Source organism: Anser anser, assembly GCF_964211835.1.
Source record: "Anser anser genome assembly, chromosome: 4".
NCBI classification, from domain to species: domain Eukaryota; kingdom Metazoa; phylum Chordata; class Aves; order Anseriformes; family Anatidae; genus Anser; species Anser anser.
The window spans coordinates 37,845,981-37,868,996 of record NC_139724.1 but is presented as its reverse complement, the minus strand read 5'-3'; the positions used below and the strand labels follow the sequence as shown (position 1 = coordinate 37,868,996).

The 23,016-nt window shown below is 39.9% G+C and overlaps 1 protein-coding gene across 1 annotated transcript in view; it reads right to left on the bottom strand.

The window, feature by feature from the left end:
* The window catches only part of MAML3 (mastermind like transcriptional coactivator 3), a 273,831-nt gene extending 252,196 nt beyond the window's left edge, over positions 1 to 21,635 (bottom strand). The window contains exon 1 of the mRNA XM_083834889.1: positions 21,471 to 21,635. The gene's annotated coding sequence lies outside the window, so the exon portion shown is untranslated. The remainder of the gene's footprint in view (positions 1 to 21,470) is intronic.
* Between the last annotated feature and the right edge of the window lie 1,381 nt (positions 21,636 to 23,016).

The window sequence follows — 23,016 nt, the reverse complement described above, 5'->3', positions numbered from 1 at the left end:
AAGCTGAAAATGATTCAGAAGCAACCGACTGTTTTATTTGTCAGCGAGACATATTAGGGCAAAAAAGCCTCCTTAAAACAGGCCATTAATCCTCATTAAGTTGAAGAACTGTCAGCAAGTATCACACAAAATACAGGGCTGTTGTTACTAGAATATTTAACAGGTTCAAGTTCTTGTTGTCCCAAATTTGGTCACAAGAGAAGGTACTCTGTCCAATTAGTGAAAGATGAAGACGTCTGGAAGCACGAGTATGTAATGATGCAAACACACTTAAAAGGATGCAGGTTTTTTGATATAACACATCAGAATAGCCATAAAAGATCTAAAAAGAAGTCAATTCAGCCCAGTATCCGATCTCCAACAGCAGCCACGAAGGATGCAGGGGGTGAGTATCACTATCGACTTGCCATGTTCATAAACAGTTTGTAGTTCAGGGATTTCCAAGAGTCAATGCTAAAGGCTTACTAGTTCTCAGTCTCCCGTCTTTCAATAATGTGCCCAGTAACTTTTACGTGCACACTAACCTTCCTGTCACACTTTCTGAAGAATACAGCGTGATAATGCAAAATAAGTTGTGCATAGTTTCATGCCAAGTTTCAAGATTAGCTGTGATGCAGAACAGATGAACTTTTGAAGCAAAATTAGATAAGCTACTTAATTAATTGAGTGAATTTAGATTCCTTAGAAAAGCTTAGGAGGTTGTTTAAAACCAAGTAACGAGTTCTGCAATAGGAGAAGTAGACATGCACAGTGTCGAGTCAATGCTAAAATTAGAAGGAAAGGTGAAAAAGAATGTCTCTTATGATAACAGAAAAAAACATTTAGAATTAGTAAATTATGATTAATTTCAGTAAGATACAGAAAGGTCAACAACTTTTGATAAAAGCAACTAAAAAAGTTCCAAAATCATTTCATACTTCTGAGAGCTACAGACATCCAATGCAAATACAACTGCTGTAATTTCCGTCCCCCACCCCAAGACAAATTACTTTTTAGACAACACAAGGAAGTTTCCATGATACACGACCCTACAATACCTGTGCAAAACCAGAAATGAGAACTATAGATCCTTTTTAATACATCAAGGCTGTTGCCTCCATTGTCTAGTAGCACAGACTGATAGGAACACATAAAATGAAAGATTTGGCACCGAGAATCTGACAGCTACATCACATACACTTCAGAATATTTTTTACTTTCGACTAGCTGTACTGGGAGCCTTGCAGAAGACACTGTACTCAAGGAGTAATTGACCTTGCGCTGTGTCTGCTCCTCTGGGCCTTGTACTTGAGGCTCGAGAGGCCTGTACATTAGCATGGAGTAGCCTCCGTAAGGATGGTGGGCTCCGGGCCAGCCTGTGCTGTGTGCTGGTGGATGTTATAACAGAGGTAACGTTTCCAGCCTGTCAGGAGAAGACATGTGATTGCTGGAACCATGATTTGAACAAAATGGGAGGCACTGTGACGCAGGTGGGAAGAGGATATACAGACAGATCTGCCCAGCCTGCCATGGGAAAAATCCATCCAAGGTCCGTCCAGGTGCACAAATGTGGGACGCCCAGCATCTGAAGGGACCTAAGATGTACTCACTATCTTACTGAAACAGTATTTCAGCACACCGTTTGTTGACAGGCCTTTCTTATTGCAATCCAGAAGGAACCCTGCACCAGCTCGCTCTCTCCCCTGCCAGTGCAGGACACGAGCTTCTACGGACCAAATGCCCATTAGTGTCTGGAGTACACTGAGGTCCCAGTGCACAGCTGGTTTCATTTCATCCCAGAGGAAGTGAGTTTGTACACTCCGAGTGAACCATGCATGACGTGAACAAAAAGCCCAGCAAGTGGGGGTGATCGGCGCATTCACGGTCTGAACAACACAAATATAAATGCAGCCCTGATTTAAGATCATCATGGAAACAGAATATCTATACGTTATGCACAAATATTGTGGAAAAAGTTATAAGGAAAAAATGGTAAACAAGACAGAATATGGGAAGTTAAAGGGAAAGTGCACTTTATTTTTCAAAGGGCACTTTACAAGGTTAGGTTAGACAGCTTAAGACAAAACACAAAAGGGGAGTAAAAATATGATAAATAAGAACTAGAAAGTAACTTTATCAGAAAGCACCAATTGTTTTGTGCAAGACTTGTATTATAAAAGCTGTAGGACAATTTTTGGTTCAGCTTACACCTACATAAAATCTTACGTAGGTGCAACTTCTCTGGCAACATGTCTCCTCAGTCCTACCCCAGTAATTTCCCTCCAGAGAAGTTATCTCATAAAACTGCTGCTGCTGTTAGCTGCTGGAGACTTTGAGCATGGAATACTCTTCTCTTGTTGATTAAGGAATCCTGTAGCAAACCCACTGTTGCTGAATCTAAATATGTTTGAATGTTAGGTCATTCTATGTTATAGATGCTAGATTACTGTAAGTTAAAGGACCACATGCACACTGCTCCAGCCATGTCAGGCCCTGCTACTGCACGTAAGGGCTGACTCTGAGGCTGAGTGCTGCTGGCTTCAAAGAATGAATGCTTTTGAACTGGGAGACGCATACTAGTTTTATTACCCAATTAACTGAGCTCCACGAGTACACTCTTGACTGTCTACAAACAGCACTGTGCTGTCACAATGCAGGGCTCAGAACTGTTAGGATGAAAATCAAGAGGAGATATCAGTTATTCAGTTTGTATAATCTGTCACTTAAGTAGTTTAGAGAATGGACCGTATCACATACATTCAAAACAGGAGTCACTGCCAATTGTAGTACTGTTTCGAGTAAATCTTTAAAGTTACATTCCTTGAGAAACATAAGAAAAGGAAATGTGTGGCCACAGGTAACTCTGGGGCAAGACGGAGCAGTGAAGATGATAAAAACAGTATAATCTTTCAGACCAGATGAAAGTAATTTTCTGTGAAAAAAAATTCCTTGGTAAGCAGCTGTAATGCAAGACAAATGAAATCAAAAGGAAAGGAAAGACTGATTTCTCCAGAAAGATGACTGTCAGTTCAGATGCATGAATTTATGGCATGTAGTGAGGCTGAGCAGTAACAAAAGCCACAAACTGCAGTGAGTTGTCAAGGTGAGTCTGCGGGAAGGGACTTTTGTGATTTAATTCAATAAAAAGTGAGAGGGAAGGGAAGAAATTACACATGAAGCAAATTTAAAATGCCTGAACAAGATGGCAAGAACAAGTATTGAGTTTGTTAACAAAAAGAAAGAAGAATTTAAAGAACTGTCAGTAAAATAATTTCCATGTACTCAATCACAACCCAAATATTTTCTTCCTTCATCTAAATATTCAAGGGCCTTGAAAGAAACGTGGAAAGGCCTTGAAGAAGATAAAACTGAACCCTGAAATAATCAACAGTTAGTTGTCTTCATATACTCTCCATTGCTTTAATTGTTGAAGGTTAATCAAACTGTAAAATAGAAATGAGTAGCTCAAACTCTGTAAAGATGATGTAAGAAGAGTTTATGAATAGGCTTTTGAAGGGAGGTGTTCCATCTGGTTTTGACTTTCTACCTCGATCAGGGAGTTAGGTGGCTGAGGAAAGGACAGTGCACAGGAAATTCTTCATTATATAATAACTTGTTAACATGGGTTTCAGTTACTTGTGAAGAGTGAGAAGTCCAGGGAGACCTTTTCACCCAGGAATTTTACAGACTGTCTTTAAAGTGAATTGAAATATAGATAGGAAAGAAATTAGAAGGAACAGCCAAACTTTATTGATTGAAGCTTTTAGCAATCCTGTGATAAATCTTGAAGAAATCTTGCTCTCCAAGCTTACACCAGGCTGTCCTTGCTATGTGATGGTGTTAGGAAAGCAAAGTCAAGATTACTGCGAATCCAGGAGAATAAACCAGAGGAGACTGATTGATTAAACACATCATTGCCCCTTCAGGGAGGGCCAAACTGCAGTAAGATCACTGCAAGAGCAGTGTGCTAACTTGAATACTTCTATGGGAGGACAGATTTCCCTGCTAAAAAATGAAGTTGCAATTCTGTGAATGCACCAGAATCATGTTAAAAAAATAAAAAATCTAGCAGTCTTGTTCAGAAATCCTAGCCTGGCTTTTAATCAATCTTGTGCTCTAATGAGCTGTCTCTCTTACCTCTCACAAATAGCATGCACTTCACTGGTGTTTCTCACTGTCTGCTTCTGAAGTACAGTCACTCACATCTGTCATTCACTGCCTTAGACTCAACACCAGCAGTCAGCAACAGGTAAATCTCTCATCTCCTGTGCTGTCTTTTTTCTACAGGTCTTTGCCATGAGGACCATGCTACCACAGGTTGCAGCCTCTAGTATTTCAATCCTCATAATGCTAAAAGAAACTTGTTCCATAAGGTCAAGGAAAACATCGTTTTGCATGCCCAGTGATTTACCTACAACTGGCTGGGATTTCAGACACACTCCCTGGTGAGGTCCCCAAAAGCCAGTTCTGAGAGTGACTTATCCCCACAAGATGAAATAAAACAATTCAACAACTGACTTGTAGAACTCATATACCTAATTTTTATCAGAACATTTTCACAATCCAAACCCAAGCAGATTTCCACCATATCCAAGCCTCTCTACAGCTTCCCCCCCCCCCGGCCTTCTCTCCCAGTTTTCTTTCTGCAGCTCGGGAGAGGGTATTTCTCATTCATTCCTAATGTGGACTGGCTAGACTAGAACACGAACATTTTGTTCTGATTCATTACTAGAAACTAAGTTTGCAAATCATATATTATTCTGCTATCACGGAAACTTTTAACTGCCCTAGAGACTAATTGTGATCTCCATGTTCCTCCTTCCAGGGGATGAGGATATTTCTAGTTCTGAAAAGCAAGAAGGAAATATGACAACCACGCTTTTATCAGCAGCTATATTTCACTGAACAGCCATTTCCCTGCTCTCCTACATGGAAAGATAACAAAGCACTCCCAACGCTGTTTGCAGACACCACGAGCGTTATTTTGCTTAAGCCCAGAGCTAATCACAGCAGCTCATCACACCCCTGATGTTCCCAGTCACACGATGGTATGTCCTGAGAGTTCCTGAATCCAGAGGACCCCACCATGGTGACGGCACCTCATCTCCTGCCTACAGACTTTCCTTCACACAGCTACAGCTGAAAACTGACTGCTGTAAACTTCAGATAGTGCCAACTAATTTCACCACGGAGAGTTCAGATCTCTCTTGTAGCAAGCTGGCAACATCGCTGTGTCCAACGTCAGCCTGTAAGTTGTACAAGTGGAGTCCAGGATCAAAAGGGCTCTGAAGCACGAGTGAGCTGAAAGAGCCACAAATTTCCTTTTCAGTGCTGAAAAATGTTAAATCATGCTGTTGACTCCTGGAATGGTTTCCCTTTTTCATCTAGCCTGTGCAGTCGTTTTGAAATATGGGTAAGCTTACAGATAAACCTTCTGTAATGGGAATGAAGCCCTTTAAAAAAGTCTGCAGACCTGTGAGTCTGGGGGGAGTTAGTTCTGCAGAATTTCAGACCCCTGCAACCCCTTTTCATCCAAGTGAATTCTTGTCGTGTTGGTTATGCGTAGGGTAGTTTCTCTCTTACAGAATAACTGCCGTTTATTTTGTTTTCATTTCAGATTGGTAGCCTTCAGGTTATCCTAAATCATCACCTGTCAGAGTACTGATTCCTTTTCAGAGGTGTGCTGAGCACCAAGACATCTCCTAGCTGTAAAAAGGCTCCTTCCAAATCTCTGCGAACCTCTGAAGCATGGCCCAAGCCAAAAAACATTAATATTGCCACAGGCCATATCCTGCTGTGAAAGAATCTATTTCTTCATCTTTTAAAATGATTTGATCTTCAATGGTCCACAGAGAATCTAAGGCTGATAATTTTTCCCAAAGATGTGCAAGACTCCAGAAACGTCCGACAGCGCAGTTACATTATTCTGACAGATTTCCCCAGTGACCTGAAAAGCTTATACCCTCTTTGCAGCCGTGTAATTAGACAGCCCCTGCTCCACATACCCAGTTTGTGCAGGCCCTGCGTAACAACTCACACCTTTGTTCTGTTGGGGAAAAATCATTCTGATTCCCAAGCAGAGGGTCCTGGACCATTGTGTTGCACCTCACCTGAGCATGCAGCATGGTGCTGAAGTACGCTGAATAGGACCATGACTTTCTACAGATGAGCATTTTTCTGCCAGCTGGTACTAGCTCTGCTGGCTCACATTTCGTGAAGTCAGCCATCACAGTTACTTCTTGCAGGGCAGGGATATTCAGCAACTGAACACAATCCTGGTGCTGCTCAGACCTACACAAACTTCAGCAGGTGCAGTCCCTTGAGGAATTTTCCTCTTAAAATACATCTTTTCTCACTATGAATCTGTTGTAACTTCTGAGCCTTGAGTTTTCACCCATCAGATCACCCACCCTAGCAATCAAAACCTCTACCATGGGCAGCCCTGTATATTTAAGAGTTCTCCTTCTCCCCTTCTTTCCTTCATCCTTCAGTTATCAACATTTATTCTGCTTAACTTCATTTTTCCACATTACTGTACGTTCTCATCTTTAAGAACAAATCTCCCTATCTGCACAATTTTCAACACTAACAGGAATCAGATGAAAATCTGCTTCTGCCTTTCCCTACAACTGCACTTACAAGGTTTACAGCAGTCTACCTCCCTCCTCCCCAGCAGCAGCTCCTGCCTCAGCGGGTGCCAGCCCACGGTGAACTTGCCAGCCCCTGTGGACTGGCACGGTCCTCCTTTCACTGACCTCAGCCAAGCACAGCCCAAGGACCGTGTCCTTCAAGCTGTGTTCAGCAAAGCATTCCTTAACTCTCAGTCCCCTAAGTAAGAGATGATACGCACTGAAGGAGATGTACTAGCTTTGGGTTCGATCCCAGGAGACACAGAGCTGATCATATAAATGCTTAGAACCACGGAGACTCGCAGTGTTTTGTTACATTGGACCCAGAGTAGTAAAACATTTTATTCCAAGTGCATTCTTATACGCAAACACATGCTGCACTCCTCCGCTCTTTTAGAGACTTCTCTAATACCGTGTTTTAGTTCTTGTGTTCCTAAATAGAGCTTTCCTTAATTTCACCATAAAGATTTTGAGAATCCTTCTTCTGGCTTTAGGGAGGGTATTACATAATTTTTTTTCAAGTTTAAAGAACGGCACTGTTCAGTAAATTCAGCTCTTCATACGCCAAAATTACAAGGATAAGTGAAGTTACATCATGTGAATTATGAAGTGATAATGTCTTTAGTTCTGCCCCAATCAGAAGTGTAACTGTTTAAGGCTTGTAATAATCATGTTCAAACATATTCAGATTATAATTACTTTTCTTCTGATAATGATAGCCCGTCTGATTGGATGATTACCTATTTGACTTTGATAAGTCTCGAAGGTCAAAGATGATAATTACAGACATCTGTTTTCTAAGAAAAATAAACTCTTGGAAAATAATATTTAAAGAGACATCTGCAAATAAGTGTTTTAGAAGCATGCCGCTCATACAAAAGTCACAGGCAGGCAAATAAAACAACAAAAGCAAATTGTCAAGATACCAAGTTATCACACATCCTTTGTAAATAACGTGCAAGTTTTCTTTGGTTACTTATATAAGCATAAATAACTTGTCTGATCAGAATATATTTGAGCAGGCATTAAGAATAAAAATAAATGAAAAAAATAATGCATGTTCTATACATCTTTAAACCATTCTTGTAGGCATCATTTATTTGAAAAATACAAGAAAGCATCAGATTATGTATACCGCCTCTCATTATTTCTAAGGAAAGAAGAGGAATACTGTTCAGAAGAAATAAGCCAAAGTATTTTAATGTCCTAACATACGATTAGAATCAACTCACTTCTTTAATTTGAGCTGTCATGCTCTCCAGTGGCCAAAGATGTACTGATTCCCTGTTAGTACCAAGGTTACTACTGCCTGCCAAAGCATTAATAATTGCTAAATGAGCAGATCTAGAGCAAATGTCGTATACATTTGTCTCCAGAAGAGGTGAGAAAAGAGCTGTAGGACCCAACACAAGTTTTCTAGAAAACAAATGCTCTTCGCTCAGAGAGGTGCTTTTCCTTTGCCTTGTATTGTCTACAGTAAGTTCCTCTCCTGTAACATGATCATAAAAATGCCATCAAACCAAAATTTTCTACTCTAACAATAAGTTTTTCATTGCCAATCTTCACCTGGTATTGTCTACATCAACAAAATCCTGCTTTTAAATAGCTTTCCTCCTCAGCAGGCACTGAAATAGACACTTTAAAAGAAACTTCTGCACTGATTTCCTTGCTTGGCTGGCAGCCTCTACAGAATATGGATTTCAATTTTTTGTTTTTTATTTTGTAAATATAAACAACCTACTTAACTTTCTGGATGTTCTCCAGCCACGAAGTACTGCTTTATGTTGTTCAACAAAAAAAACAACAACAACAACAACATTTCTTAGAGCCAACTGTTGATATTAGACACCTCCTATTCTTCATAATAAAGCCATAATAAGATCAGTTTCAGTAGTTATTGTAAAAAATCCAATAGATTGGTACACACCATCATCCATTTAAATTCATCTGTAACCCTTGTTGTTTTGTGAAACTTTACCTTGAGGTGAAATTCCTAAATTCTTATGCTTAGAACATAAACAGTAGAAAGAAACCAAGATATTATAACTTATCTGCCAAACTAGTCTCCAGAGATAGGCTGAAATCAAGTTAGAATCCCCGTATCTTGAACAATGCAGTCAGCTGGGTTAGATGATTGCATGGAGATAAGGATCTCATAAACTGAGAGACATCCATTTTAAAAGAGATCATACTGAGGAAGAAAAAAAAAAGACTATGCAACAGAATGAGGAAGAACACAAAACATTGCATGGTGAAAATGCACCCATGAGCATTCTGTCTTAGGAGGAAATGCAGAAGATAATGATGAAAGCTACTGGCAACATTAAACTGAGGATGCAGGCAGCTGGCTTCAGACGGCTTGCATCTTTGGAAAAGCAGCTAGATGGGTTTATATTTTGTATGTTGAAATAACAAAACAAAAGATTGATTTACAATCTATTTCCAGAAGAATAACCACACAGTTTAATTTAGCTTTAAAGCACCAAAAATGCCATAATCTGAAGATAAACAAGTAGAAAACATGGGCAAGTAGGTGGCTTTTTTCTTTTTTTCTTTACTTTTTTTAAATTTCTTGAAAATCTGAAGGTCTAAAAATCCTGGCAGCCACACAACCATAGGATAAAGCCTTTTCAGCTAAAGTCTGATTTACAGTATTGTGCTATAGCCCTCCAAATTATAAGACACCTGTTTTTTAAAATAAAAGACTATCTGTTGTCAAGGAAATGAGATGCTGAAGAAAAGTGTACTCAAACTTTGTTAATATATGATAATCAAACAGATATTCTCTTGCAAGTGGGAAGATTTTTTAAACAAATGCAAATGAGTATTTGATAATGTTTAGATGCTCTTCCTGTTTCAGTACTTAAATGAGAACAAACACAGATGAGTAATGAGATGGATTAACCCCAAATAAAATTGGTATTGTACAAATGTACAATAACAAGCAGATCTACAGAGAGGTCTGAACAGATGCACCAGACACATGATAGGAGAAAGCATGTTCCCAAATTAGAGAAAGGGAAAAGAGGACAAGATCCATTAACGACCTTGCCCAAACTCATACAAAACTTAATTTTTATTATTATTATTTTTAATCAGGGAAGCAGTTTGAATTTGTCTTCTGATTTTCTAATCTCTCAATCTCTAAGAAGCATTCCCATTCTCCTGCTCCCAGAATAGTACTGATCAAAAGAAATAAATAACAAAGAACATTATTTTTGCCACCACAACTCTACTATGGCAAGACAACAATGACCTGTAATGCAGTCGGCAGCAGGCTAATACTACAGTTTACATCAGCAGAGGTACTACAATTATACCAGACATCTTTTCGTGCAGTGGCGCTTCTCATTGTATCTGCCCATTTTCTGATCTCACCAGCTTTCATTTAACTAGATCATGACTTTGAGGTAGGTTTAAAAGAGCACCCAAGGGGCTGGCAGACAGCAGACTGAGGGGGGAAAATCTTGTGCTGTTCCTCAGCTGCCAGGATGAAAGCAGGAGAGAGAAAGAGAATGAGAGAGAGAAGCCTAGGATGTCATACATCTTCCTCCCTGCCCAAAGCAAGTCTTAAAGCAAATCATTACCTTATTACATAATTAGTCCTATTACTGTTATGCCAAACAGTGCAAGACACAAATAGAAAGCATTCATCTGGTATACCCATGTTTACAGGAGGTTACCAGCTGTGACAATGTCCCCAGGCACACATGTGCACTTTAAAAAATAAAATTAAAAAAAACAGCAACAAAAAAACCCTCGAGGAGCATTTCAACAAACAAGCACACTGATGTTTTTGTTTCTTTGAACTAGTTCTCAAAACGTTCCATCTGGGCAAAGCATTCCAGCACTCCAGCCATGACATGAAAGTAATACACACGAGATACATCCAGAGATCCATACTGGGTGTATCTACCTAAAGTTGTACCCAAACCATCATTTTGTCACTGTCGGTGTTACTCTGTCCTATGACTGTATTGAAAAAAACAAACAAACAAACACAAACAGAACTACTGATGTACCTCTTCAAATCACAGATCAATACTGACCATAAAAAAGTCACCTTCTAATGGGTTAAACGTCACTCAGGGCAAAAAGACTGCTCAACTCTTCAAGCAGACTTTGAGCTGGCTTTTCAACTCAGGGAGGGGAAAGGAGTTATTTTACAACCAAACTGTATTGAGCATAAGCCAGGCAGTGGAAGGGAGACTCCTGAACCTGTTTTCACACTTCCTGTGCAAAAGAAGCAAATACTGCAGAAACGAGCAAGGAAGTTTAGTTCAAACCGGATTTGCAGAAGCTCTCAACACTGGTCCACTTTATGTTCTGATACACAGACATAACTACATGGTCAGTAAAAATGATCACATTTTTATACTATCTATCTGTAGGCAAACAATTGTGCTTCAACAATATAAACAACGTATTTTAGCTGGCAATAAAACAACACACAAAATATACATATGGGAAAGTTTTGAATCGCTTTTGGTCAAAGAGGAATGGCTCTCTGGTAATGAGTAACAAATGGCAAATCCTTGGTCCTGAGGCAGATGTCCATGGCAGTAACTTCACAGAGAAAAAAGTGTAATTCATGTACACTTGGACATTGCTATTCCTATTACGATTTTTATTGAAATATGAAAACCAGGTATAAAATAACTACAATGTAACTCAAGAGTCAAATGTTAGTGAAGTCTCTCAATTAATGTTGGAACTATGGGTGAAATGGGCCACTCAAGAAGCAATCATTTATTTTAACTAACCAAACATTATTTCACCTCATGAATGTTTAAGTGTTTTTATCCATGAGCTGTCTAAGCAACGTATAGGAACCTGAGATCCTTGAAAATATCTGAGAGCAGCATGTTAGTCTGATGTAACGCACCTGACAGGGAAGGAATTGCTCCGTCTCTAATGATTGCAGGAGACCTCGTCTGACTCCTTGGATTGCAAAAACTTAACCAGGTAACAGAAAAGAGGTTATCATTTAATCTATAACCTTGCTTGGCAGGTTAGATGATTTTTGAACATCCAAATGAGAGCAAAAGTTACAAAGCTCTGAACAGGACACGTTATTGCAGTACGTATACACTGCAAGAGCCAAGAAGTGTTCTGCAGACAGCGACTGGGTAGGGCAGGTCCTCCAGGGCAAAGTCTTTCCTCACTTGAAGTCATGTGTGTCCTGGCTTTCCTGACTGCCATGAACAACAGGAAAATGGACACGATGCAAAAGGCTGTTTGTCCTCCAGTTGTCGGGAATGAGGGAATTAAATGCCATGATTTTACTCCACTTAGCCTAAATGACAAAGGTGCTTCCATCAATCTCTTTTAAAAATTATTCATCCACATTTGGGGAGCAGTGTGTATATACAGGGCTCCTCATAAAGGCAGCACTACAGGCAGAAAATTTTCATGAGGCAGTCACAGGCATTTATTGAAGCCAGTTTTCAAGACCTGTATCTTTACTTCCCTGAGCTAATTTGTTTTAGCAACAGATGCTGGACTCGGTAACAGCAAAGTCAAACCTGCCCTGAGAAATGGGAAATTTCCTATGAAAAGACACAGGACTGCTAGCCTCAGTGATACTTCCAGCTGTTAAACTATTTCCTGGAGACAGGACCGTGAGAGACCAGGTGTGACGCAGAGCGCCACAGAAGACAGAAACAACAGCGGGTACCTCACCGCTGGGACAACATCGCCGCTGTGCTGCAGGGGCTGACCCAGAGAGAAGTAACTCAGCCAAACACAACTGGCATCACTGCCTTCCACCCCTAACTCCTCTGCGTCCCACAGAGCATCTCCCTGTCTGCTCCTCCTTCTGCTTACATCACCCAGTGCTCTTCAAGAACAGGGTGAGCCACGCATTTAAGCTAGCCTTTTTATTGTAAAAATATCTTTCAAAGAGCAGCTGCTTCTCTGCTACAAACACAACCTGCCCACTTCGATTCCTGAGGTTTCCCAGTTCTCTTCCTGCCTCCTCTTCTCGTGCCTCACCAAGGTGCTCCGTTCTGGTCACATTGCGATGCAAGACTGCCTGCCTAGTCATTATATTCCTGAGCTTGCTTCCCCTGGTGACTAGGAGATCTCCAAAGATAGCTGCAACATATCAGCAATATTACCCCACTACCTTTCTCCACAATTCCCTTCAAGAAGGCTCTCCCCCTTGGTGACCAGAAGAAAAGCTTTGACAATGGTCAGACTATCAGCGTGCTGCAAATACCCCCTGGCATGTTGTCAGCGTTATCCTGCTGCTTCCTCACGCGTCCTCCTCTTTTTAGTTTGTCTTACCTGCACCCTCTTTGGAGCCGTGACCTTTTTGTTCCGTATTTGTACGGCAGCAAACACTGAAATCCCTATCTGCAGCTAAGGATCAGGTACACAACATAAATATCAACAATAACAAATCCACAAAGGTTAAGAGGTTTTTTGAGAAACTACTGTAGGGGAGAGCCTGAGGAGCTGCCAGCAAGCTCAAGTCATATCTGTAAGGTGTGCTACATTTACGTAAATGGTGCTAGCGCACTCCATCATTTCTAAAGGACATCAAAACACTTCTAGGTACCATTTCAGGAAAAATGTTAGAGACATTTTGGCAAAAACTAGATATATTTTAGAGTTAAAAATGAGGAAAAAATCCCCCAACGCATTCTCAAGACTGTTGGCAGAGTTGTAAGAAAGAACCTCACAAATTACTGCACCCTAGCTCAAATCCAGAGGTAAATTTTACTCTGAAGGCAAATATGGTAATGGGAAACTTTTAGAAAAAAAAGTTTTTTAATGTTGTCCCATGAGCTGAAGTATTTGAGATAAAGAGCTCACCTGTCCATCTGCAGAACTCCTTATTCTTTGTTCCACATGACTTAATTTAATAGATCCAATTATGCAACCCAGTCTAATGCTCACCAACAACACATTTCCTAGCATTTCATTGTCTGGGTTCTGTGAGTTTCTAGTGATGTAGCAGATTTACATACTTGTTAAAACCTGACTACAGTTGTTCTGTAGTCAAAACAGCCTGATCTGAATTAAATTTTACTCCTTTAAATTTCCTCCCTTTGCTTCCAGCATACCACTCCACATAACTCTCCTCCATCCTTGCTACTTACCTAGTACAAATATCCAGAAGGTAGAGCTGTAAAATCCCTCTAATCACTGCTCGTAAATAACATTTCTTCTGAAAATGTATTTCTTATCATACACAGTACTGACTAGAACATGGGAAAATGTTCTAGTTGTGAAGCACTTTCCATTCTACTCCAGACTTCAGCTTAAGAAGTTATTCTCTATGTCCCTTTCTGTCAAATGCTGACAACAGTATCAGTTTGTTTTGTAAAGCACCTTGTACTGAATGATGGCATTTGAAGAAAACCTGTAGTTTGAGGTATGGGAAAATATGACTGAAATTAATACTGCTTCTCTTTTCTATAATCTTTAACTCTAGTTTGGGCACATTATTAGAAAAATATTGAAATAGCAGAAAATAAATAAAATGTCTGAAACTATTTTTTTTAAACATTCGTATTGAATTTGCTTCTCATTATTACTTCCATAATTCCACTCAAAAGCCCGGCCTGGAAAGGACCATTTTGTACAAAGAAGTAATGATCATCTCTATTTATGCTTGAAAGAAAGCATGCTGAACAACTACAATTTCTTGCATGTTTCTAGTTTCTTTAAATTTTAAACTTTAAAGTATCCTAAGTGTTCTTTATTCATTTGTTTGACCTTTTTGCTACAAGAATAAACTATTTAGTTACTAAGCATATCCCTTTGCCATGAATTTAAATCTTATCTACTAAGGCATATTAGCTCAGAAAACAATTCAAAGTCAACTGAATGCATTTCTTAATAAGCTTTGAAGACATAGAAATCAGAGAAAGCATTCAAAAATTCTATAAATCCAAATATCTTCCTTCCAAATCCCTTGCTAATTTCAGCAGTTTTCTTTGTTATATGCAATACTGTGGGGCTTTCCAAGATGTATCATGGCTCTTCTCCTTACCTCTCACTAGTCTGCATGCCTATTTCCCCCCACACACACACCTTGTCACTGCCTGTTTTCATGCAACAGAACAAATATAAGTACCCGGAATTCTTCAGAATGCCTTTCTCTGACTGAGCTACCATGCTGAGTTAGAAAGTGTGGCTCTCTAACGAGAGCAGCTCATCAGCCAGGTTACTGAGCTCTGTTCTCATCCCATTCATAACAGGTGCAATGTTAACTTCTTCATACTGCTGGTTTTTTTTCATAAAAGGAAGAAAATTGTGAAAATCACCCTTTTAATTATACTGTCCCAAATAACTTATGACTCCAAACACCACTAAAATTGTTTCCAAAACATAAATGAAGTCCTATTGCCACATTACATGCAACACTTAGCTAGTGAAGCTGCATACAATACAACTGCCAACATATAGAGGAGAAAGCACATGCCCTCCTAAAAAGAGCTCATGGGAAAACTATGTTAAAGACATGGCATTTATGAGATTTTTGCATTAGTTATCCCCATATTTAATGAATGCCCACATGCTTGAGCTACTGGAAAATAACTGCAAGGATTGCCTCAGGTCTGCAATACACTAAGAGTCCTGAACATGGTGACCACATACGACTGAACAGCGACCGACCTATCTCCAAATACAACAATCTTATGCTGAATATGGATATAAAGACAATGAACCGTCGGATGTTGATGGTTTTGCCTCAATATACATACTGAGACACAAGGAGGGAGAAGGTGAGCGTGTGCATCTGAGACTGCTTGTGAATAATCCAGGCTCTTGGTGGGACTCAATGACATTAGTTGCTCTACAGCAAGTGAATTATCACAGCTTTGCAAATAAACTCAGCTTCCTGTGTTCTACCATCTTTATATTAATACCTTCTTAATGCCATGCTCTTGCTTAGCCACCACAACAGATCAAATTTCAATTATTTATTAATCTATCCCAAGGCCTAACTTTTCAAATCTGGTGTACAGATGATAAATGCATTGGTTACTTGAGCCTCATAGCCAAAATTGATTTAAATTAGAGATGCATGCTATAGATATTAAGTTCATAAGATAAAAATGCTAAAATTAAATAGGCTTAAACAACAACAAAAAGCAGAGCTAGAAATGCTGAGGTTTGCCTTTCTTGACTCTGCATAAGTAAGAATTCATTGCTGAGTCTTATTACTCTGGCACTCCTGGAACCCACCAAACACTCCCTCCAAAATCAGGAACTTTTATCGATTTGTTTAGTTCCACTTTCTATTCTGCTCAGAAATACATTTTCTTAAAACAAAACAAAACAAAACAAAGTGGTTTAATAATACCTACAAAAACTTTATATAAATATTAGGTGTATTACCAGGATGAAAAGCAACTGAACTACACTTGACCTTCGCTGACTCATCTGCAGTAACTGATCATAGAATCGCAGAATGGCTCAGGTTGGAAGGGACCTTAAAGCCCACCCAGTTCAAGCCCCCTGCCATGGGCAGGGACACCTCCCACCAGACCAGGTTGCCCAAAGCCCCATCCAGCCTGGCCTTGAACACCTCCAGGGATGGGGCATCCACAGCGTTTCTGGGAAACCCAAGTCCAGTGCCACACCACCCTCACAGTAAAAAAAATATTTTTAATATCTAATATAAATCTACCTTCTTTTAGTTTAATACCGTTAACCTTTGCCCTATCACTACATTCCCTGATAAAGAGTCCCTCATCATCTTTCCTGGAGGCCCCCCTTAAGTACTGGGTGCTGACAGATCCATTCCTAGTGTGCCACAACTACACCGCAGAACGTGTTCGCTTAACTCACCTTTGTGAACTACCCTCTGAGCGTATGGAAATACTCATAGCCTCATTCATAATTTAAAATCAATGACATAATATCAGGGCAACAGATTAGTAAAACATACTTCTCCATTTACTGCTGGTAATTGGAGCTAACCATGCTCTTTGATGACCCAAGCAAGAACTGTCACAGCATCTTCAATTTACAAAAAAAAAAAAAGAAAAAAAAAAGAGTAGAACAGTCTCTCAATCAGACGTCTTTTCCAAACAAACTGCTAGAAACACTTCGCTTTTTAAAAAAATGAAAACACTGCCCTCCTTTGGACCAGACATCAACACTCTTCAGCTAGCTCAGAATATAACAGCAAAATCTGCTTCTGGAGGGTCGAAGTCTGACAGCAAGGCATCGCATCCTTTAGCTGATTCCTATATAAGGTCCATCTTGCAAACGCCTTACAAACTATGCACCATGTTTTGGTTTAACATACCAGAGTACAACTGCAGCGTTAATCACAAGGTGAAAGAGCTTGCTGGTTTGCTTCTGTAAGATACAGAGAACCATTCTAATAACCCTCACAAAGCTGCAGAGATACTGAAAGAAAAAAACCGTAAGTAGCTTTACAAAACAGTATAAAAGTTGTGCCTGCTATTTCTAGATGTATATAAACACAGCTTATGTAAGGTGTAAAAATCAGGTGAAAGCTGGAAGCTAGATAAACCATAATTAATCAAATGAGAAGTCAGAGCACTATCGGTGATCAAAATTTAGCAAAAAAACCACAATGGTTTAAAATCTAATCTAACAGATAACACCTTCTATAAAATAAAATAATCTCATGCAAAGTTTGCCATTGGACCTGTAGACAGAATTATTTATTGAATTCAACACTATGCAGTATTCTTTGGAACCAGCCCCAAACTGAAAGAATGGGCACACTTCTAGACTTGGGAATTACAAAAAAAAACTTGGCTACCTCTTCCCTACTTGAAATAGAAAGGATAATTTGCAGTGGACTTCAGAAAACACGTAGGTATCCCTCTCAGCTAACAAAACAAAATAGCTGTAGAGATCTGGTTTCCATACACATGTGAAGTATACAACACACAGAGCATGAATAATTAGCATAAATGAATGTCAAACTCATCAGAGGACAGGCTGTTGATTTGGAACGCTGCTGGAGGAGCGCGGGAGTCACTCCGCCGGGAACTAATACACGGAAAGGGACTGAAGTCTAGCAGGAAAGTCAAAGATGAAGGGGACCTTCTGTGAAAAAAAAGGTTTAAGAGAAAAAATATGTTTCTTTTTCCCTTTGTCAGGCAAAGACACCCTCTGACAGTTTGATCTGACTAATGAGGGAAAAGTGCTGTTAGAGTCACATTCTGAGAAACTGCTTCATTTTTGCACAGTTCTTCCTCAGAGTTTGTCAAAGGCAAAACTGAGTAGGCACCTCAAGATCTGGCTCTTCATCCAGGGGCTGGATGTAGAGAACTAACAAACCCTCCTTATAAACAATCCACAGAGCTTAGGGAACTTGTTTATCCATTAATTTCTTACACAGGCAGGCTCAATCTTCACTTTCTGTCTGAAATTGTTTTGCTGGCTGCCATCTCTAAAGTTACTGCACTTCATTACCAAAGGACAGAACTCCTAATATAATTATAAAGCAATTCTTTATCTTCCACTACAAGGGCAGCATTTCACGTTAAGTTGTTCGGTATAATTTCCCTAAATATACAGCCAAATTCTCCTTTCTCTCCCCCAGGAGCAAGTACCAGACTCCTGCCTTGTATTTATGATCAAAGAGTAGGGAGCTGCGAACCACGGCACAAAGGTGAGCTACTGCCCATCGAATGATAATAATTTGCCCCCATGGGAAGCAGACAACTACACTGTGCCTGCCAGAACTCGGCAGGAGTCAGGACTTGCACTAAGTGACTGATGACAGAAACAGGGTCGGGTAAAGAGGGCTGAGAGGGAAAGAAAAGGTAAAGGTACTCAGAAAGAGAGATTGAGCAGAAGCACAGGTGGGGGTAAGCACGGAACTGGGATACAGAGAAGTGAGTGTGCAATATAATGAGGCAAGGAGGGGAGAAACAGATGCCACAGCTCTGCTTTAGTCTACAGAAATATTCTTCCCTAAGACACACAAAACCAGGGGTGTTTAGGGCTGCTCTGTATTCGGCTAGGTAAAAAGTTCTGTGACTAATCCTGTGAAACTGCATTAAAGGTCTGATCCCCCTCAGCGGCTACAACTGCACCTCCTCAAGTGAAACAGAGCAGACCCAACTCCGCAGGAACAGCTGTATTACTGCCATGTTCCCTGGCTCTTTACTGTGAGAGAACAGCTTTCAGGTCCATCCCACGTTACAGAGAAGCTTCAGCTGGGGCACAGAACAAGCAAGACTTTTTGCTGCTGCTGCTTCACCCGGTAAACTTTTTGGTCCACAATTCCACCCCTAGATGTGCAACGTCTGAAAACAACTATTCCATCTCTTGGCTTTTGGTGAATGTTTTGATAACGAGACGTTTGCATACAGCATGTAGTTACTATTGCACAGGCCTTGCAGCTAGCTCTCAGTAAATGACACACTACAATTTCATCTTGGACTGCGTTAATACAATGGGGCATTTCTTCCAGTATCCAGTCTTGATCTGGTATGCTTTCATAATATCTTTGCTTTGACTCTCTATAAAAAAGGATTTGCTCGGGTCTGAAGAGATCTTAGAAGCATTAATGCTCATAGTTGAAGAATGCAAAGGCTAATAAAACAATCCCAATATTTATTATTTTTTGAAGCTAAATCATTTACAGAATAGCATTTTTCAATCTTTGGGTTTGGCAATACTGTCACAGCTTCATTCTTTCCTTCTTAAATAATTTACTTGGCATGGAAATTGAGTTTGTTCATACACACTGTTTTCTCCTTCCCCCTTCTACTTCCAGCTTTCCCAAATCAAAACTGGAAACCTTCATTCCACTGTGACAGGCTCCCCACCCAGGAAAGCTCACAAAGGAACCCCCCTGAAACATACATATAAAAGTCACTACCTCATAACAACCTCTTCCACAGTCTCAAAAGAATTAACTTTCAAATAAAAGAAAGAACCTTAATAAAGTAGTTTTCAAACACTGAGATACAGGAACGAAGTAAGCCCGCAGCCATTTAAGTGTTATGACTCATGAAATATGGCTTAAAATAACAGATTTTTTCCTTAATACTTCCTGATATTTCTCAGTTGTGTTCAGATTCTGCCAGGGTTTACAGTTTTAAAGTTTTTTATCACAAGTCTTGCATTTTTTAAAATGAAATATAAGATTCTTATAATTTCAGGAGCTGAACTTTTTAAGAAAACACCAACTATTGCAAGACTTGCAATAAAACTAAGATCTGGCAATAATGCTGAATGACACTGAGCACAACTCTATTAAAGTCACTGGGATATAGCCCATTTTATAGGGGCTAAAATGTATCAAAAGACCTCTTCTAGAAACTGTGTTTTTTCTCCCATGCATGAGGTCTCTCTCTGCTGTGATTTCTCTGCTATTGTATTATTATAAGCATTATTGATCATCAAGTCCATTAAAAGCATTTGTCACTTTAAATAATTCATCTCTCTAGCCTAGCTTCTGCCACAGATGCCATCAGCAATAACCTTCCAGGAGGCTTGTACTAAAGAAAAACCAGCGTAGCTGCAGCTTAAATAGACAACATTCAGGAACAAGCAAGACAAAAATGGTTGAGCAACCGTGTCACATGATTGCAGTATACTGAAGATTTCTGTGAAGAGCATTAAATAATCTCAGAGTTTTAAAGACCAGATATGCAACAACAGGAAATGAGAGACCTTCAAATGAGGCATCAGTATGAGAATGTCAATACATTTGTAGAATATGTGACTTTGCAAAACAACAACAACAACAAAGATATACACATGAAAGAATTTGTCCTTCTCATTGTCTCTCAGTATCTGATTGATGAATGACCAAATCTGACTGCTGAATGACTGACACCTCACTCTGCAGTGCTCCGCTGGCAGCTCTGCAGGCAAAGTGTGGCAGCCTGTTTACTTGCCTTGGCAAGTGTTTCAGGTATGTGACAGGCCAGGAGGCAGGCAACAGCAGAAAAACTGACAAATGACAAAATTCCCTTGGTGACAAAGTCAGCAGGGCCAGCATATGCTGTTCCACATGACCCTCTCTTTAAAAGCCTGCAGCAACAGCAGGCATCCCAGTTAGAGTACTTGCAGCGCAGCTGATCAAGCCCCAGGCAGACAGAATTTAGGCCACAGACCACAGCTGGATTTTTCAAAGTAAGTTTGAAATGGAAAAATACTTCAAACTCCCTTATTTTTCCCCCCTAAGTGCTAAGATTCAAGGAGGAGATACAGAGGACCCTATGATGTGCTGACACACTGTTGGAATGCAAACTGGTATGTCTTGCCACTGCAGCACAGGGCTTAGTAAAAGCCAACTTCTTGTGCTCCTGAAGCTAGCAGTACTTCTGAAGCCAGAACTGAAATGTGTTGCTAGAGCTTCTGTATCAAGGTCCACCCAATTTTGTAATTCTCTTGCATAGTAAAATCCATTATTAGTTTGTTGTTTAGCCAACAATTAAATTCATGAACTGATTAGGTCTCCCTCACCCATTTAATGATGGCAATTTTAGTGGCTACACATTTAAAATCTGAAGTATTTTCCATTTAACTGCACTGTGGAACAGAGGAAGTGCAGAGGTTACCTGGTTACAGACCTGGAGGACTCCAGGAAGGACTGAGAAGAGGGAAAAGTTCCTACGTTCTGACTGGCCACATTCGCTTCAGAAGGATTGTGAGGGTCAACCACATCAGAGAAAAGCATAAGGAACAGATACCCTGGAACAGCGTTATGTGCTGCCCAATTTTCTGCATCAATGTATTTCAAGGTGGTGGAGGAACCATTTAGCATGACTGTAGAGTGATGAAAGAAAAAAAAATGCTTATTGTCAGTTTCTAAACTGGTACTCTCCAGTGAGCTAACTAACAATTTCCTAGTATCTTTAATGAACACAATGAAACAATTATTACATATGGAGAATTTACCTGAGCCAGCTCTGTTCCTGAATTAGTTCCATCTCCAGAACTGCACATCAATGGAGTGAAGCAGAATGGGCCTTCGTTCAGAGAAGAGCAGAATGATGATCCCTAGTCGTTCCCAAAGTCCAATGAAAAGTCCTGTTCTGCTGCATGTTGCACGTGCCGAGTCACCTAGTTAAGAATTATGAAACGATGTATCAAATGAAAGAGAGGAGAGGGAAATGGAACACACAACTATAATTCACACACCAGCAAAATATAGATCGGTTCAATAATTGCCCATTCACTGTCTAGTTTTACAGGAATTGTAACAGATTAAAACTTCAAGGAGTATTTGAAGTACTCTGGAGCAGTACATTTTTTTTTTTTTATTTTTAATTTAGTGGGCAAATGTTCTCCAAGTCTAGACAGACGCATGACAGGAAATCTGAGAGTAGAATGGACAAGTGTGAAGGAAAGTGGGTCTATTTTAAGACACACATACCAGATGTTATGAACAAGTCACTCATTTTCAGACAGCAGAGGTTCAGATCCAACTTTAAAAAAAAAAACACTACTCAGGCAGAAAACATGATGAACACATTTATCAAAATTAAATGTAATAAGTGAGTGGGTCTGAATGCAAGTGGGCAGTTGTCATGGATGGTTTCCAGGTAGCCAACTGTCAGTGCAGCTTCAGAAGCAGCATTTGCAAATGCTGATATTCACTCGCATAGCATGCCCTCAGAGTGCATCTCTAAGTTTGCAAGACTCTGACCCAACATAGCTCGCAAATATCTTAAACTGGGGTAAGTGCTGAGGCAGGAGGGAAAGGGGGGAAGAGCATACACAACTAGGCGACTTGCCGACAAGCATTAATACACCTCAGCTTACTGGTTAAATCTGCAAATGACACATTTAATACACTTCTGTCACCACCCTAGTAAACTGTTGTTCTGCAAGTAGGTTACTGTCACACAGTGTCAGTCAGACTAGCTTGGAACATGCTGTGAATTTACTAGCACTGCTTTATTAGCATGCACTAAGCACGTGCCACGGTTCCCTTCTAAGTTCATCAAGACAGAAACACACTGGCAGCTGTCACTTCCTAACAAGGCACATATTTTTAAAATGTTGTGTTTTATATAGTGTAACTGATAAAGTGGATGCATTTTTATAACGTTTTGTGTAAGAAAAACAACTCCAAACACTTTGTTGTATGCTAGAAAATACTGGCAAATTTATACAGACGTGTATTACACATAATAAAGTCAGAGCTGGGTTCTACTCCCCTTTACTCACAAATTCTTAACAGAAACAAATACAATGTTTTTAAACATGCCAGCTAAAAGCAGGATACTCTATCTCCTAAGGATACAAAGATCAGTTTTCCTACTTCAGAATCCCCTACTAGCTTACTCCATACACTGTGCTGCCTACATCAGACACATCCACGTTTGCAAAACTTATTTTTATATTGGACTCTTGATCAAATCAGCACAGCCCGACAGAACATCAGCCACAAGCTGCGTTATAACACGGATCTCCCCTGCCCAGAGGTTATGTCCCACTA